Source organism: Cebus imitator, unplaced genomic scaffold (genome assembly GCF_001604975.1).
Source record: "Cebus imitator isolate Cc_AM_T3 unplaced genomic scaffold, Cebus_imitator-1.0 Scaffold10, whole genome shotgun sequence".
Classification (NCBI taxonomy): Eukaryota; Metazoa; Chordata; class Mammalia; order Primates; family Cebidae; genus Cebus; species Cebus imitator.
Window position 1 is genome coordinate 708,291 of NW_016107325.1, and position 19,214 is coordinate 727,504.

Here is a 19,214-nt window from a genome sequence, read left to right on the forward strand (position 1 = left end):
TTCTTTATAAATTACCCAGTCTCGGGTGTTTTTCATAGCAGTATGAGAACAGACTAATACATTGCTCTATCTTCAATCAGCTTGATATGTTAGCGTTAAGTATGTGTATACTTAGAATTGTGCAGATATTGTAGAGTATAAATAACACAGTTATAAATAGATACATACCATATTTAAAGGCTCATACTGATTATACTGTATGTTCCAAATATAAATTGGAGTCATTAATTAGTACAATATTACCTAATTTAGTTTAACTACTTGCTCTCTAATTTCTGCTATGAATGCCTATAACAATATGAACTAACTCTGGATTCATTTAAGCCCTTCTTATCTTTCTTGCCATATCTCTGAGTTCTGTGGTGGTATAAGACACTAATTTCCAATTCATATCATTATAAAATAAGACTTTTTAAATATAAAAAATATCTACATTATCTTTAAACATAGACCCAGTATAATCTAGTCCCCTCTTCTTTTGCTATTCTTAAGGAGAACCATTTTTAATCAAAATATCTTTTAATGAAAATTACATCTGGTCTAAGAAACAGTTGCCAATTTCCAACCTGTTGTGAATTGAAAACATCATAAAACCAAGATATAGAATGGAAAGGTTGCCAGAAACTTTTCTCAATAATAGCACTACTCACAAGTTTGTTAGTAGCCATGGCCTATTGTTCTCCAATTGGCCCAGCTTCATTCAAATCTGTTCCTGCACACTTCAAAGATTCTATACTACCACATAGCCTGGCATTAAGAAAAAGTCCTTCAGCTTCCTTAAAAAACCAGGTAGGGAAAACAATCAATGTTAATATTGTCTCATGAACTCAAACAGCCTCCAAAGAGAGGATGTCTACCCAGTCTGTCTAACAATGGTGCCAATTCCAAATCATCCTTCATTTAAGAGAATCTTCCTTCATCTTTCCATTTTACATGATAAATTTACCAATCACCTCACTTAACTTCGACCTCTGCATTTCTCCCCTTCCTCCTCCTGTCTTTCCTATTTTGTTGATAGACCAATTCTACTCTTTCTTCTCTGATTTATTTTCTGGCATCTTGTTCATTACTCACTCTATTTTCTTTCCACTCTCAGTTGCACCCCCTCTTACTGGTGGTTCACTGTTTTATTCAGTAATTGAATACTTACTCATTAGCAAGAATACTTATTAAGAATCTATTTGTGGCTAGGTGTAGTGGCTCATGCTTGTAATACCAGCACTTTGGGAGATGAAAGCGGGCAGATCACTTGAGCCTAGGAGTTCAAGACCATCCTGGGCAACATAGTGAAACCCCATCTCTACAAAAAAATACAAAAATTATCTGGGCATGGTGGCACATGCCTGTAGTCACAGCTTCTTGGCAAGTTGAGGGAGGAGGATCGCTTGAGCCTGGGCGGTCTAGGCTACAGTGAAACGTAATTACACCACTACACTCCAGTCTGGGCAACAGAGTAAGATTCTGTCTCAAAAAAAAAAAAAAATCTGTTTACCACAGAGTGAACTAGGATCTAAATCCAAGTCTGTCCAAGTCCTAATATAGTGAAGGATCCAGGGTTTAGAGCTACATCTGATTTTGAAGTTCATGATTTCATATCATCTACCTCACTCTATCATTAATCTAAAAATTCTTTATTCACTCTGTCTCCCCAGTCAGTATCATACACCCTGCTTTATTTATTTCCAGATATATGTCACTATCTGAAGTTGTTTTTCATTTCCTGGTTTACTTATTTATGAACATCTCCCTTCATTTGACTATGAACTCCTTAGGAGGAAAGATTTTGTCTCATTTACCAACATATCACCACTGTTATCAATACTAGTTATCAATAACTATTTCTTCAATAGCAAAATGAATATGAACATTTTCTGTTTCAGCTCCACAACCTCTGAAAACTGTTGATACAAAGAAAAAAGACTTTAGCCAAATTTTTAATATAGGCTTTTACACACACATAGTAAAGTAAAAAGAGTAACATGATGAAATCCATGTAAACTCCAAATTAATTCTGAATTCAGTTACTGTTAGAATTCTTCCATATTTGGCAGGGCATGGTGGCTCATGCCTGTAATCCCAGCACTTCGGGAGGCCAAGGTAGGCAGATATCCGAGGTCAGGAGTTCGAGACCAGCATGGCCAACATGGCAAAACCCCTTCTCTACTAAAAATACAAAAAAGTATCCAGGCATGGTAGCATGCACCTATAATCCCAGCTACTTCGGAAGTTGACGCAAGAGAATCACTTGAACCCAGGAGGCAGACGTTGCAGTGAGCCAAGATGGTGTTACTGCACTCCATCCTGGGAGGAGAAGAAGAAGGAGGAGGAGAAGGAGAAGGAGAAGAAGAAAGAAGAAGAAGAAAGAAGAAGAAAGAAGAGGAAGAAGAAGGGGAAGAAGAGGAAGAAGAAGGGGAAGAAGAAGGAGAAGAAGAAGAAGAAAGAAGGAAGAAGCAGAAAAATTGTTCCATATTCTCTGTCTCTCTTTAATTCCTATTATATTTTATAAACACATCAAAAATTGGGAACGATTTAATATTTAGAAGATATAAAAGATATATACAAATAAGTAAAAGATCAGAACCGCTGAGTATCCAATAGAAAAGCTATTATCACGAAGAGGTGATCAACAAAGCTGATTTTTATGTCGCTGCAAATTAAAACACGAGGCACCACTTTATACGCATCACTTTGACAAAAACTAGAAATACCACCAAATGTTGGTGAGATTATGGAGAAATAGGAATCTTGTGCATTGTGGCAGACATGAAGAGCAACAGAGCCCTTTTAGTCTGGCAGTGTAAAGTGTGGTATGGAATGTGCATCCCCCTAATACACAGCAATTATTCTCCTCAGTACATGTCTCAGAGAAATATATGAAGAGACACCAAAGGAGTTGTGTATCTTTATGTTTACCACAGCATTATTTGTGATAGAAGGAAGATGGAAGCAATTTAAGTGCACTTTTCTAGGGAAATAAAGTAGAATAAGTGCGTACTATGGAATTTTATGATCAGAGCAAAATGACACATAGAAAAATATGCATAAATCCAAAAAACATAGTGAAGAATAAGCAAATCAGAAAAAGAATGAGATTTTAATATACTGTCACTTATATAAATTTAAAGCACACAAATATAAAACAATAAAATAATATTTTATATTTTTTGAGAAAAAATATATATATATATCTCCAAATGTAGTTGAGTGGTCAGGGATGGTATGAAAATAACAAGAAGAAATAAAGTGAACAAGGAGAAAAGGTGATAGCATACCACGAACGGAGGAGTTTGACTGACTTTGTTTCCCACAGGTAATTTTTTTTAACTTTTTAATAAAATAAAGTAAAACTCTGCTTAGTTCATTTGCAAATTTCTGCCTCTTACAAACCTTGTGCCCATCAACAATGCATAATTTCCCAATGGTTTCTCATCTCCGCATATAATTGTTTTCCTGTTAAGAACTCTTGGGGTTGCAAAAAAAGAGCCCAAATAGCCAGTGCAATTCTAAGCAAAAAGAACAAAGCTGAAGGTATCATGTTACCCTGCCTCAAACTATTATATAGGGCTACAGTAACCAAAACAGCATGGTACCAGTACAAAAACAGACACACAGACCAATGGAACAGAACAGAGAACCCAGAAATAAGCCTGTACACCTGCCACTATCTAATCTTTGACAAATCTGACAAAAACAAGCAATGGGTAAATTTATTGAATAGGGAAAAGATTTTCCATTCAATAAATATTGCTTGGATAACTGGCTAGCCATATGCAGAAGTTTAAAACTGGACCCCTTCCTTGCACCTTATACAAAAATTAACTCAATTTGAATTAAGGACTTAATTATAAACTTAAAACTATAAAAACCCAGAAGACAACCAAGGCAATATCATTCAGGATATAGGCATGGGCAAAGATTTCACGACAAAGACACCAAAAGCAATTGCAACAAAAGCAAAAATTGACAAATGGGATCTAATTAAAGAGCTCCTGCACATCAAAAGAAACAATCAACAGAGTAAACAGATAACTATAGAATGGGAGAAAAATTTTGCAATCTATGTATCCTACAAAGGGCTAATATTCAGCATCTATAAAGAACGTAAACAATTTACAAGAAAAAAAACACATTACAAAGTGGGTAAAGGGGCTGGACACAGTGGCTTATGCCTGTAATCGCAGTACTTTGGAAGGCCACAGCAGGTGGATCACTTGAGGTCTGGAGTTTGAGACCAGCTTGGCCAACATGGCGAAACCCCATCTCTACTGAAACTACAAAAATTAGCCGGGCGTGGTGGTGCACATCTGTAATGCCAGCCATGTGGAAGGCTGAGGCACAAGAATTGCATGAACCTGGAAGATGGAGGTTGTAATGACCCAAGATTGTGCCACGGCACTCCAGGCTGGGCAACAGAGTGAAACTCCATCTCAAAAAACAAATAGATAAATAAATAAAATAAAAATTTAAAGTGAGTAAAGGACATGAACAGACACTTCTCAAAGGAAGACATACATGGAGTCAAGAATCATACGAAAAAAGGCTCAACCCCACTGATTATTAGAGAATTGCAGCTCAAATCCACAATGAGATATCATCTCACTCCAGTCATCATGGCTATTATTAAAAAGTCAAAAAATAACAGATGCTGGCAAGGTTGTAGAGAAAAGGAACATTTATACAGTGTTAGTGGAAGTAAACCCAATAATCTCATTACTGGGTAATATTCAAGAATATTGTTTGATGAGTTTTGACAGATGCATACGATTTTATCATCAAGATATAGACCATTTGCTTATTTATTGGCTATTTAACATGAGCCAGGCATGACATGACTCAGTTATGTTCTTTCATTTAGAACACATCACAACTTCTTGTTGTTGGTTCTATTATTCACATTTTACCCAACATATATTCCATAACTTGCCCCAAATAACAATCTGATTGGTGGCTGAGCCAAGATGTAAACCTACAGTCATCTCTCCTCTTCTGCTTCAACAAATCAAGGCATTGTCATTCATTGAAATGCTCATTATCTAGATATCCATTTGGAAGCATAGTTTTTCCACATTATTCCTTTTTGAAATCCTCAATATTTAGAAATGGAACCTAAAACAAGATTGAACTACATGTAATTTTATTTTGGCATTTGCTACTGAATTCTCTGGAAATGATAGTTTCACATACAAAGAATTTGTGTAGTGAGCATAACAGAGGTCAATGAATAAGTCGACATGTATTTACTGAATTCATTAATGTACACAGTAGATTACTGAGTGAAGAAGTTACAAGTGAAGGAAAATAATTGACCTTAGTTCTCAATCTAGTTGGTGAGAAAAAGCAAGTAGAAATGGATTAGTTAGTTTATAATAAAAAATTCTTTATGTCCCAGGGCTAAAGTATGTGAGAGAGAAAACTAGTGCTTAATGGGGGGAAGAAAGGGTTTGAGCTGTATGTTGAACAAGACATGGATTTGGAAAGGACAGAGAGGAGAAGTTTTTCCTATGAGGAGGTCAAGAGAGTGAGAACGAATTAGCACATATATAAGACACATACTAACTAAAGTAGAAATGTTGAGTAAGAGAGTAGGAAGAAATAAAATTGAATAAACACATGCTATAGAAGATCTTGTATACCAGCAAAAGAAATTTGATCTTGATTCAATAGGCATTAAGACACCATTATATACCTTGAAGTCAGAATGATAATTTAGAAACTATAATCTGTGTTCTCCAAAAGGTAAGTTAAGATGATGTTGAACTATAAAATCCCCTTAAACACAAATGTTGCATATAGATTTATTTTAAAAAATTTTATTTTCCTTCTTAACAGCCTTTTTTTTTTTGGCTAACCCCTGCCATCTGTATCTGTGACTCTTTTGTTTACAGAAGAAGAAAGGCCCAAAGATGTTAAGTGACTTTTGCAAAGACTTCAGCTAATTTGCGATAAAGGACTAGATACACATCACCTAATAGATAGCTTACTGCACATATCCTCAAATCTCTGGTTTTCAATATCTGTTCTGAGAAGCAATAAGATAGAATGACACAGACATTGGACTCTCTGGGCTCAAAAGCCTGCTTTGCTACTCGCTAGCTTCTTACCTTTGGCATCCATGTTAATATCCCAGTCCCCTGTTTTCTTCATCAGTTCAATGTAGGTGGTAATAATAACAGCATATAAGCCTCATGGGTTACTGGGAAAATTAAAATAATTAATACATATATAATAATTAGGATAGCACTTGGTACATCTCCTGGGGAAGCAGGTGCAATAAAAGCTGAGTCAAGAGTCATATGTAAAAATGGAACAATGAAAGTCTTCTTCATTGAAAACAAATTATATAATATTATTCTCTTCATTTTAAGTTTTTGACTGATGCATCATTTTAAGATTTTTATCATCACTGTGTAGTAGGGAGAGTATGACCGTGTGGTCAACTCCGTCATCTGACATGGGAGCAACTCTTACATACTCTATCAGGTTGTCTTCAAAGTGAAATGAAATATTGTATAAGAAGTTGAGTGTGTGCCACACTGGAGAAACTCAGTAAATGTTAACTCTCTTTTCATCATTTCTTGTGTCTACTAGTGATTGATAGGAGACAAGCAAATGATGAAATAGCATGTACATGTTGAAGAAAAACCTTAGAAGCAATTAATAATTTGTATGTTTACTGTATGTCTGTTTTCTGAATGTAGCTGTGCATGTGTCTTCTTCCTCACTTTGATTTTCTATAATATGTCATTTAATAGGCTCCTTGAGTTTCTCTTTATGTACATTTTTTTTTGTAAGTTAAAGAAAGACAAGCAGTCATTAGAATGTGTTGTGGAGGCTTTTCCAAAAGATGCTGTTTATGATAACTGTCTCCCCATTACCTTAAGAAGAAAAACGGGTAAAATTTTTACCTAATGTTTTGTTTTAAAATACTGTATATTGTTTAGAGTATATTAACCAAAATGACATTGTATTGGGCAGTGAAACTTGGCTGTAAAAATATTTTAATTGCTAAGTATTACTAAACTTTTATTCAGCCTTAAATAGTTAGACCAACAGTGATTAATGTCTCTGCTTTTCTGAGTGGATGCTAAAGAAAAACAAGCTAACAAGAGCACAGTCTGTGTTTTGGATCCAATACCCTTGGGGCAGTCTTTCCAGAGGAAAAGAACCAAGTTGGGTCCTAGTTTGCAGGATAACGGGGGTTTCTAAGATGGAGGCATTATATGAGGATAAAGCTCTTGTGAGAAGTAGGAGGAAATGTCTTGTTGAGAAGGTGTTCATAGATGTCAATCTAACAAAGCCTTTATATATATCAGTAGGCACATCCCCACAGAGGGAGAGCTGACCCTGCCAGTGCCATGCCCTGGGACCAGGTGGTAGAGTAGGTGCTGTATGCCACCTTGTTCACTACCTCTGTTCTTTCTTTTTCTACTTTTTCAAAGTAAACAACATTATGTTGAGGTTTTTTTGTTTTGTTTTTTTTTTTTTTTTTTTTGTATATGTTTTTTTTTTTTTTTTTTTTTTTTTTTTTTTTTTTTTTTTGGTGCATTTGGTACTTTCTGGGAAGGATTTTGATAAGCAATTTTCTTTTCTATCTGGAAAACTTCTGTAACACATACCCAACAATAGAGCCATCATTTCTTCTAGCAAAATTGTTTCTGATTGTATTAAATATATCAATATGTGCTCACAAACTTTGTTATACACTCCACATGGGAATGGGAGATGGAGGTACCGAGGAGAGGTTGTATCAACATCCATAGTTTCAATTTGACATATCCCAGGCCAAGAAACAAGAAACATAGATTACCTATTCTAATTAAAGGAAAATTCCTACCCCCAAAGAACATGAAATATAAGCAGTAGAAGCATTCTTAAAGTGATTATATTGAAGACCATCTGTAAGAAAAGGTGAAGTTGTTAATATAGTAATGAAGAAATAAAAGTATGAAAGTTTCCAAAATGGAGCAATAGAGAAGGGGTGAGGAAATAGCATAGTGATGGAGTCCTGACACCTAATTTTTAGAAAACTGTGTTCACTACTTACTAAAACTAGCGCAGCTGGGGAATCTCTGATGTATTTATCAGTCATCCGTGTCTTGGATTCATTATCTGCAAAATGGGGATAATAATGATACTAATTTGTTTTATGGGATTGTTGTGTGGATTAAAAGTTATCATAAACTTTAGCTGTATTTTTATATTATACAGCTTTCATTTTATTTGCTAGAATATTATTGATATAGTTAAGAATTTCTCCTCTTGAATAAATAATGTTATCTCTCGGAAACTTTTATTTTAAAATACACATTCACTTAAATTCTATCAGGAAACATATAGTTTAATTTTTAAAAATATCCAAACAAAAAAGCAGTAAAATAGAGTTCAAATTATTATTTTGAAACAATCAGTTGACTAAATTTACCCTGAGGGAAGAGTATCCTATTTTCTTTTTTTTTTTTTTTATAGTGGTAGATATTTTTATTTAATTATAAATTCAATATAACTGTCATTGAAATTATAAATTTCATAACTGTTATATGATTTACTTAAGATACTGTGTTAATCACAGATCAGATCTCTGGTGAAACTTGGTGGAAATGCCTAAAATACTATGTAACAAAAGAGCTATTTATAACAGGGTGAGCTGTGAACATTTTTTTTTCTATATTTAAGGAAAGCAGGTTAAAATACATACACTCGTAAAAGAAATATACAACTCTGGGAATTTCTCCCCCAAGAATAATTGTGCAGAGATGCCTTTATTGCTTAAGTTTGCTGTTTTCAGAAATTATGCACGACTAGTGTATGAGGCAGAAAGGCATCCAGTTATAGACCAGGTTTAAATGTTGATAAATCATAAAAAAAGGACATCATTTTACATGGGGAAAAATGCATGCACCATTTTTCCCTGAGTAAAGTACGCAGAAAGCCTGCTTAAATGGGGCATATAATTTTTAATGACTCAGGCTTTTAGTCCTCGGAAATGAACCAAGTGTGATAAATAAGATGGAAGCTGGTGAATATTGAGTGTCTAGTCATCACCTCATCAGATTTGAAATCACCTGAGAATGTATACAAAAGGTAGTGGCTTGACAGAATTAGTCTTTAGTCTAACTGACTTTGAGCAATGGAATAAATGGAAGAAAGTTGATTATAGTCAAATAAAAAAAACTTCCTAAAAATTGAGAGATAGTGATGTGATAAAAAACAGTATAAAATTTTCATTTTGATAAAAAAATTAGCTTCACTTGGAAATTACTTTGGGGTTGGTTTTCTTTAACCCACTTATTATTGACAAGAAAATGCGTCTTCACTTTGCATCTTTTCTTTTGCTAACTTATGACCTTTGATTTTTCAAATAGTTATTAGTTTACACAAAGGTAGACTGCTCTTATTTTGTTCTTATTTCACTGGGTATTCTTGGGAGGAGATTCTCCCTAGTTAGCCCAAAAGAAACAAGGCTTGTGCATTATTAAAAATAAATGATCTGTAGTAGTTCTTTTACTTAACAAGATATAATAACTTAAAAATATATAATCCTGTCCCTGAAGATCATAAAGAAGAGAGTATGTGGAAAATTAAAGAATTAGGTAAATCAGAGGAGCTTAAAATGAGCAGGTAACTAGTGAAGAAAAAAATTAAATATATTGTATACATAATTGATTTTAGTATACCTCCAATAGTGGATCCACGCCAAAAAACTGTATCCAGGGAGCTTAATCTACTGCCGATTTGCGGGCATTCAGTCTCTTAGGACTTCAAAATATTAAGTAGCACAGGTAGATCAACAAGCAAATGGTACCTTAAAATACAGTAAGAAAGGAAAGTGGTGAATGATCACGCTGAGCTTAAGAAATATTTTTGATAGATGATATAATTGGAATAGCAATAATCAATTTTGGCTTTGAGACAGCATTATTAGCTAACCACAGATTCATTTACAACCATAAACATATAAAATTATTTAAAGTTAGGCATGACTTTAAGAATAAAACAAAAGATAAGGAATCAAAACTTCACAAAGGTTCAGAATCACAGAGGTAGGGACAAAAGGCTTTATAGTAATTATCAAATATAAAACCATAAATGTCAAGAAAACGAACATTTAACAAATAAAAATTAGATCTATTGAGAAGAGAGAATTGAGAGTTATGCCAAAAACTACAAAAAGTTAATATTTATGAAAAGTTTCACAGTTCATAATATAGGAGAAACACCAGTTCATCTTGATAAAATGGAGTTGAAGACTGTGATGTATGTTGATAAAATGAATTTTATATAAATTACTTCTTTTGTTGTAAAAATATTCTCAAGCCTATTTCACTATTTTTTTAATAGAAAAAAGCGACGAAAAGGGTAATCTTTATTGCAAGTGCAAACCAATTTGTGTTTACATATTAGGAAAAACATCAACTACATTTATAAAATATAAAGTTAGTCCACTTAAATTTTCTGCTTTATATAAAAACATAGACATACATAAAGTTCAGAAATATATATGTTCATACACACATATATATATATTTGTGTGTGCATGCATGCTAGTATCATTTTCCTACCATAAAACCCAAATTCTGAATTTTTGAATGGTAATTAAAAAGAAATTTAAAAATTCATAAATTCTGTACAATATTGTTTAACTTTTAGAACTTTTTGTTTCATCACAAGAATGGACTTTACAGATGCAGTCTCACTGTTTATAAAATGAGCATAAAAATCTTTACCTTAAATAATTGTGTAGGAGCTAGGGAAATATGTGAAAAACAATTAGCACAGTGCCAGGCATATAGTAAATTTTTTATAAAGGTAAATATTATTAAAATAAATTATTGCTTGAGCTCAGGAGTTTGAGGCTGCAGGGGACTATAATTGTGCCACTGCACTCCAGCCTGGGTGGGAGAGGGGGACTCTGACTCAAAAAAAAAAAATTATAAGAATCGAGGAATTGAATGTTTACACTACTAGAGACGCTTTTACTACTAACACAGAATCGTAAACACACTACAGTCACTACAAAGGAAGAGTTAAATATAAATATGAAAAAAGTATATTTTAAATTTGATAAATTGGCCTTATTTAAAATAAACTTTGGCTGGATGTCGTGGCTCACACTTGTAATCTCAGTACTTTGGGAGGCCGAGGTGAGCAGATCACGGGAGCCCAGGAGCTCGAGAACCACCTGGGCAGTGTGGCAAAACCTTGTGTCTACTCAAAATACAAAAATTACCCAGGCATGGTGCTGTATGCCTATACTCCCAGCTATTCAGAAGGCTGAGGTGGGCAGATCACTTGAGCCCAGGAGGTCTATTCATGATCACAGCACTGTACTTCACCCTGGGAGAGAGAAGATACTCTGCCTCAAAAAGAAAAAACAAACTAAAATCCCAAAACTTTACTGTTAGCAAAATTTTAATTTTTATGGCTAATTTATTGAGTTAATTAACAGATGTTTGTTTTGGCCATTCTATACCGTGCTTACAACTCTACCAAGAGGAATTACAAAGTTTATTGTATGCCTTTCAATGGTATGCATAACATATCTCTTCCTCAAAGTATATTAACTGATTTCTCCAAAAGGCCAATTATCAAATATACTAATATTTGTGGCAGATTAACTATGGAATTAGGGTTATTGGCAGTGAAGAGATTTATATGCATCACAGATAGAGAAAGCCATGATGAAGTTAAAGGTTTTATTGCCTAGAAATACATATTTTCTAGGTCTGTTCAGGAAGGTAGCTGCATATGTGTGAAACTGTAATCATCTGCTTTACGTTTTTCCATTTGGGCCAAAGGATTGTGTCTGTCCACTTTCTTGCTAAAACATAATTTGTTATTCTTTATATCCACTATAATTTGCTATTCTCTATATCCACTAGTCTAGTAATTCTATTAAAATAGATATTTGGTTGGACCAGATATTCATTCATTCATTTAGTCACTCAATGATATCTCTAAAGATACATAATGATTTATTATTAGTGAATGTATGCTGGAATTTAGTGACCATTATTTTCTAAGTGTTCTCAAGGTGTCAGTTCTGTAAGCATTCCATAATTCTCAAACACAGAAAAAGCATTTTAAAAATCAACTACATTGCAATATTTAGAAATTTGTAAATTGACAACAAAAAGGCAAGTACATCAATACAACACCGAAGTATATAAAATGGCAATGCCCTTCTCCCAAACATAATAAGATTTGAAAATATTTGATATTTAATCTCACTAGTAATTAATGTAAGTTAAAATTATACATATTTTAAAGCTAAGGATGGCAAATCGGCTTTTTATGTACACAGGTTTGAAAAGGGTTTGGAGAAATGAGTGCTTTAATAAACCAAGATGACAGTATACATTGCTATTTTAACGTTTCTTAAGCGTACTTAGCAATATCTATTAAAACCTTCAAAAATGTTTATGCCCTTTGACCAAGCAATTTCATTTCTATGCATTCAACCTAATAAAATATTTTCAAAACTAAACAGACAGATACACAAGCTTTGCTTCTAATAGCAAAATTTGGGGAAATTATCACGGTCCAACTATAGACAATTGATTATATAAACCACATGACAATCTTCATACTAAAAAATATTAATCACATAGAATTCTATTGTGAACAATATTTAGAGATATGGAAAAATAAATGGTCACTTCATGAAGTAAAATAAAGTTTTTCAAGATTTGTGTACCACTGATAAAATATCTTCATTTACATGGAAAGACACTGTAGCTATACATATAAAATGTTAGGAGTGGTATTTCTGAATGGTGATAGCCTAAGTGGTTTTTTGTTTTGTTCATCTATTTTTTTAAAAACTATTTAACAAATGTGTCTTTTATATTGAGAAAAACAACAAACTTATTTTTTGAAGTTAGAAGTTGTCCTCTCAGCCTCCAAAGACTCATTTCCCTTAACTAATCACTATGTATTTATCATCTCTGGATTTATCCAAGTCCATTTTAAAGCTAATTTCACATTTTTCATTGAAATCACCTCCTTAAGCATCAAGTTTCATATGTTTACTACCTGCAGCAAATTATATAATTTTTATTTGTTTTAAGATTTCCTCTTTTAAGATTCAAAAGAAGCTTGCACAAGAAAGGAATTAACATTTATTGAACACCTACTATGTGCCAGGAACTATTTAAATCCCATTCACATATGTTAGTTCATTTGCATTTAAGTCTGGTTCCAATTATACATAACTTTCATAATTTGACAGGCATCAATCATTCTTCATTTTCGCCTGCATATTGCCAGACAGATGAGAGCACATATTTTTAGATTGTCCTCAGATGGCAGCACTCACATTCCCTTGATTCAGTTCAGGTGCCCTTTTCTGGACCTTCTCTGGCTATTCTTCTGGTTCCAAAATTCCACACATTGTTCTCCTGACTCTAATACTCTTTTTGATAATGCCCCAAAATTGCAGGCATTTGGAGAAGTAGGTTGTTTTCCTGTGGGAGAATCTACTCTTGGAAATCACTCAAGTAAACCCCAGCTCATGAGATTGAAAAGATTAGCAATACATTTCATCAGTATATTTTAAATATAAATTAAACCTACTTCTCACACCTCTGAGTCCCCGTTAATAACATAACAACAAATGCTTCCGCGGCAATATATGTCTCAGTTTCTGTTTTTAATAAGGTTCTACCTTCTGGGAGATGATCTTATTCATTCATTCTCTGTGCCTTGTCTGGACAACAAAGTAGATATGGTTCTATGCCAAATTGATCTGGAAACTCGAATAAACATAATTATCATTAAGCAATACTTTTTGCTTCTAGGGTCAGGAGCAATCTAAAGGATTGGAAACTGAAGACTAAATCTGTTCATTTAGTTCAGCAACCTAGTCACTCTGCATTAAGAAGCTCTAGCTAAAAATCACAGCACAGCTTCTCTTTTCTTTCTCTATGTCTCTCTCCAACAAAACTATGTAAAGTAATTACAGTGATTGATTTAAAAGGTTCTTGAAAATATGGTTATGCAAAGGATGGCAGGGAGTCACAGAATGACCTTGGTAACCCCAGCAAGCTGATCTTTCTACAAAATCATCCTACAAAACTCCAGTTTCTATTCTTTAGGAGCTAATGAGCTAAAGAAATTTGATAACTAACACATGACTTTATATTTCAGTTTTAAAACTTTATTACTGCAATGAATATGGGTACTAGTCTATAGAGCCAAACCTCCAAAAAATCTCCAAATGGAGCTAATGAAAATTATGAGGCAGACCAAGAGGAAATCAAGCAGAAGTCCTAAAATAAATCAAATACCCTGTAAAGCCATACATGAATGCCAATGCCTATGAACAGGATTACCATATGCCTTATAGACCAATCATGTTATATGAGGCCTTTACTATAAAACTCATAGAAACTAATTGATTCTCAAGGCTTTAAAGGAATTAGAATCTAGCCAAAACTCCACCATATTTATAAGACTCCTCTTCAGTATAACCATCAAGGGATTACCCGGCCTCTGCTTAAATCTGCCTAGGGATAGGGAGCTTATTAACTCCTGAAGCAGCCTATTTCAGCCCCAGAAAGCTCAAATCACTAGAAAGCTATTCTATTACTAAACTGAAATTGGCTGCTGTGGTCTCTCTGTATCCACCCTCTAGGAAAACAGTACATCTGAGGGTTTCCTAAAACTGCATGCATATGGTGACTAAAAATTTATAATATGTATGCATATTGTGAATGTATACAACTTTCTCTATCAAATATCAAAGGCTTTTATCAGAGTCACAAAAGTTAAGCATCTCCATTGTGGGCACAGAATAAATCTAAACTTCATTCTGCATGAAAGATCACTGAAAACAAAAATCACACACAGTCTTTGTGTGATTATGAGTCCTCCTTTTTCAAACCAACTACATGTAATTCCTTAACTTGTTTCTCACTTCAGTAAGTAGCTTACTGAACTCATTATATTTTTTCAACATGCTAAGTGCCACCTGTATAATATGGTCCCCAAATTAAACACAATACTCTGGGTATTCTGCAGCACAAATACAGCAAATTTGCCACTGCCCTCTTTTCTGGGTGCTCTACAACTGTTAATGAAGCCTAAGCAGTCAACCGTTTCTATCAGTTAGGCAGCTGCTGCCTCTGTGGTCAGGCATTGCTATATACAAAAGAGGATAAGGACCCAGAAAAGTGGAGTGACAGTCCAGCCAACAGAGCTGTTCACTTTCCTAGCCAGGTGCATGGGAAGTCCAGAACTGTTGAGTCACAATGCAGCTCTCCCCATAGGTAGGAGGAAAACCTTACCATATGTACAAGCTGCAAAAGATCTCTAGGCACCTACTTACTACTATCTAATATTATCAAAATCCAGGTTGCATTTGTCAATAGACCATCTCTACACAACACTTAAGTAATCAATCAATCAATCAATAACAGTTTTCTTCTCTGTTCCATAGACTTAATGCTTCCTTATCAGAATCTTTGCTAGAGCACAGAGGAAAGATTTGACTTCATCTTTCTAATTTTTCTGTATTAATAAAGGAAAGAAAATGAGGTGGAAAAGAGGCCCAGAAAGACGTATCATCTGATAAGAAAGTGATTCTTCTGGATTCCTCTACCTTGAGCCACCTCCATTTTTAGCTCCCCCACTAAAAGTTTCTAATCAAATTGATTCATGCAGAAGACTTACATCACACTATAAGTTGCTAATGGGCAGTTTGGCTGTACTTTAAAAGTAAGTTTTCATGACCTATGGATTCTCTTGGCCTTCCTGTCTTGGACTTGGCAGGACTTGCCACTGGAAAGAAAAGAGAGAGTCATCCATTTCTTCTACTCCATGCAATTGAATAGGTAAACATACTTAACACCCTTCTGGAACACAACTAGAGTTGCTCATTTTTCAAATAAAAACACAGAATTGCTAGTTACATTTTAATATCAGATAGAGAACAAATAATTACCCATATAAGTATGCCCCATGCAATATTTGAGATATATGTCACACTGAAAAAATATGTGTTATCTGATATTCAAATTTAACTGGCTCTCCTGTATTTTGCCTGACAACCACACACCCAATTATTTCACTCCTTCTTTTCTACTTTCCTTCTCTCTCTCCTCTTTGTTTCCTCCTTCACCCCAATATCTTACTTTTTGTGCCAGCATATACATCATGGGTTCAGAGATTCTAAGATCTGAACTAGGACCAAAAAAAAAACCAAAAAGAGTCCAAGGAATTCAAAGTGGACCTCAAGCCCAAGCACATTCTCCAAATCACCTTTAAGCAGAACTCTGCCCTTGGCATGGTAGTAGAAGACTCATTATTCAGTTATTTTTAAACTTATAATTTTTTTATTTGAATAATATTCCTTGACCACTGTAAAGCTTCCTGATTAACAGACAAGAGGGGAGAAGAAAGCAATGAGACAAGATCCATTGCTTTTTATGGAGGCCCTGACTTAATGCCAACAAGTATTATCAAAACCTTATCTTTGAATTGTCACACATGCCTTGTGGAATGAAAAATGGTACAGCTACTCAGGGAAAGTTTGATCGTTTCTTACAAATTTACATATGCACATACTACATGACCCAGCAATCCCACTCCTAGAAAGTTGAAATATGTTCACACAAAAACCCGTGCACAAATACTTGTAGCACCTCTGCTCTATTCATAATCACCAGACACTGCAAACAGTCCAAAACATTCTTCACCAGATGATGGACAAACTAACTGGTACACCCGTCAAATGGAAGACAAAGGAGCAATAAAAAGAAACAAACTAGATAATGAACGACAACTCATTCTCAACAAACTAACACAAGAACAGAAAACCAAACACCACATGTTCTCACTCATATTGGGGAGTGGAACAATGAGAACACATGGCACGGAAAGGGGAACATCACATACCAGGCTCTATCAGGAGATGGGGGACTCGGGGAGGGATAGCATTAACAGAAATACCTAATGTAGATCACAGGTTGATGGGTGCAGCAAACCACCATGGTATGTGTATACCTATGTAACAAGCCTGCACATTCTGCACATGTACCCCAGAACTTAAAAGTATAATTAAAAAAAAATAAAAAATAAAAGAATTTCACAGTCATTGTGCCTGGTGAAAGAAAGCAATCTCAAAAGTTTACACATTGTACAATGCTATGCATATTACATTCTCACAAAAATACAAAACCATTGTGCTACAAAACAGATCAATGGTTGCCAGGAGTTACAGGTGAAGACAGAGAATACTTATAAATGGATAGGGTGAGAAAATGTTTTGCGGTGAGGACACTGTTATGTATGTGTCTTGAATGTGGTGGTGTTTACGGTATGTATGCATATCTCAGAACTCACAGAACTGCACACCAATGAATATGCTATTTTACTTTATGTTAATTTAAAATCTTCTCTAAGAGTGGGGGCATCTTAACATGAACCCCTAACAACTGCTCAAAAAAAAGAGAGAACTAGCATCCTTAAATTATACTCTGTGTAATTGGAATTAAATCTGCTCCTTCATGTCTCTGTTTTTACAGCTCTTCCCCTTCATAAACAATTGAATACATGAACTTTGGTGGAGTTACTTTGAGCCTCTGTACATTAATTGCTATTTTTTACAGATATGGGAATCAAATCTTAATTTAATCTAAAGCAATACATCTTAAGAATCCTTGTGTCACAGGCTTCTTGCTGTGACCTAAAATGAGACCCTAAAGATCCCTGAATTCTAAAGTATGACACTACTATTCCATTGACATTGCAGATGCAGCTTTGGGTAGCTGGGGTACCTGTTACGTGACCTCAGTGCTATAATGTCAATCAGAGTTCGAGCTCCTGCTCCAGAGACGATTAATCTAATTGTCATGCTTTTTTCTGAATGATATGGTACAATCCTACACAATTCAGGCAGATTCATAAGTCAAGCACAAGGAAATGTAAAATGGATGAGTTATGTGTATGTGAAAGGAAACAAGCTCTATGAAAAATCCATCAAGTTATCAGTATATGAGAGCGTTTTTTTTTTTTTAACACAATTTAGAATTAACAGAGAAGAAAATAGGAAAGCAGATTCAACAAAGATTTTTGTCGAAGCAACTGTTCAGTCCTAAGAGGCTCCGCCAGCTGTCTGGTGGTGTGAGGAATCCACAGGCATGGCTCGCTGGTTGCAAAGCTGGGAACGGAGTCAGAACTGAAGCCTCATTGCCATAGGAACACTAACTTCTGCATTTTTCTTTTCTTCATAAAACTGTACATGAGAACTGCTAATAAATTTCACATTTCTTGGCTTTATAAGAGAAAAATCTTAAAATGTGCATAACTTGGCAATTTTCTTCAAGTTTGGAAGCTTGATGGAGTTTTCAGTGTATTCCTCAAGGATGTGTCCTAATTGATTTTTTAAAAAGAGAGATGATCTAAAAAGAGTCACATAGGTTCTAAACTTCAGTGAAAATAAAAATAAAAAATAATGCTCTTTAAAAAAAAGTCCTAAAGAAACAGAGGACTCTGCAGCCACATGTATCTGTCAGATTCCTTGTCATATGGACTCCTTGCAGATGTTTAATTACCTCATGCCTAGTGATCCATCTTTCTTTTTCACTTCTAGCTATTACAACGATATGTTTCTATACGGATGACCAATGACATTTTTTTTTGATTCAACAAATACGTGTTAATACCTACCTTGTACCATGCTGGAAATCATGCTAGGCATTGAGGGAAAAAAATAAATGCCTAAGATAGAGTTCTTGTCATCAAAGAGTTCAGTCTGGTAGGGGTAGCAGTCTGGTCAAGGAGACATCCAGATGAAATTTAATGACGTAAATACAACCAGGAAACTTCCAGTCACAAGGCGTTGTGCAAAAAACTGATAAATTTCATGTTATCAAAAGACACCTGCACTCATATGTTTATCACAATACTAGTCACAATAGCAAGTCATGGAATCAACCTAAGTGCCCGTCAATGGTAGATTAGATAAAGAAAAGGTGATACATATATACCATGAAATACTAAACAGCAGTAAAAAAATAATAAAATCATTTCCTTTGTAACAACATGGATGCAGCTGAAGGCCATTATTCTATGTGAATTAATGCAAAAATAGAAAGTCAAATACTGCGTGTTCTCACTCTCAGTGATAGCTAAACAATGGGTACACATGGACATAAAGATAGGAACAAAAGACACTCCCCAGTACCCAAAAGAAAAGAGGGAGGGGAAAATGGCTA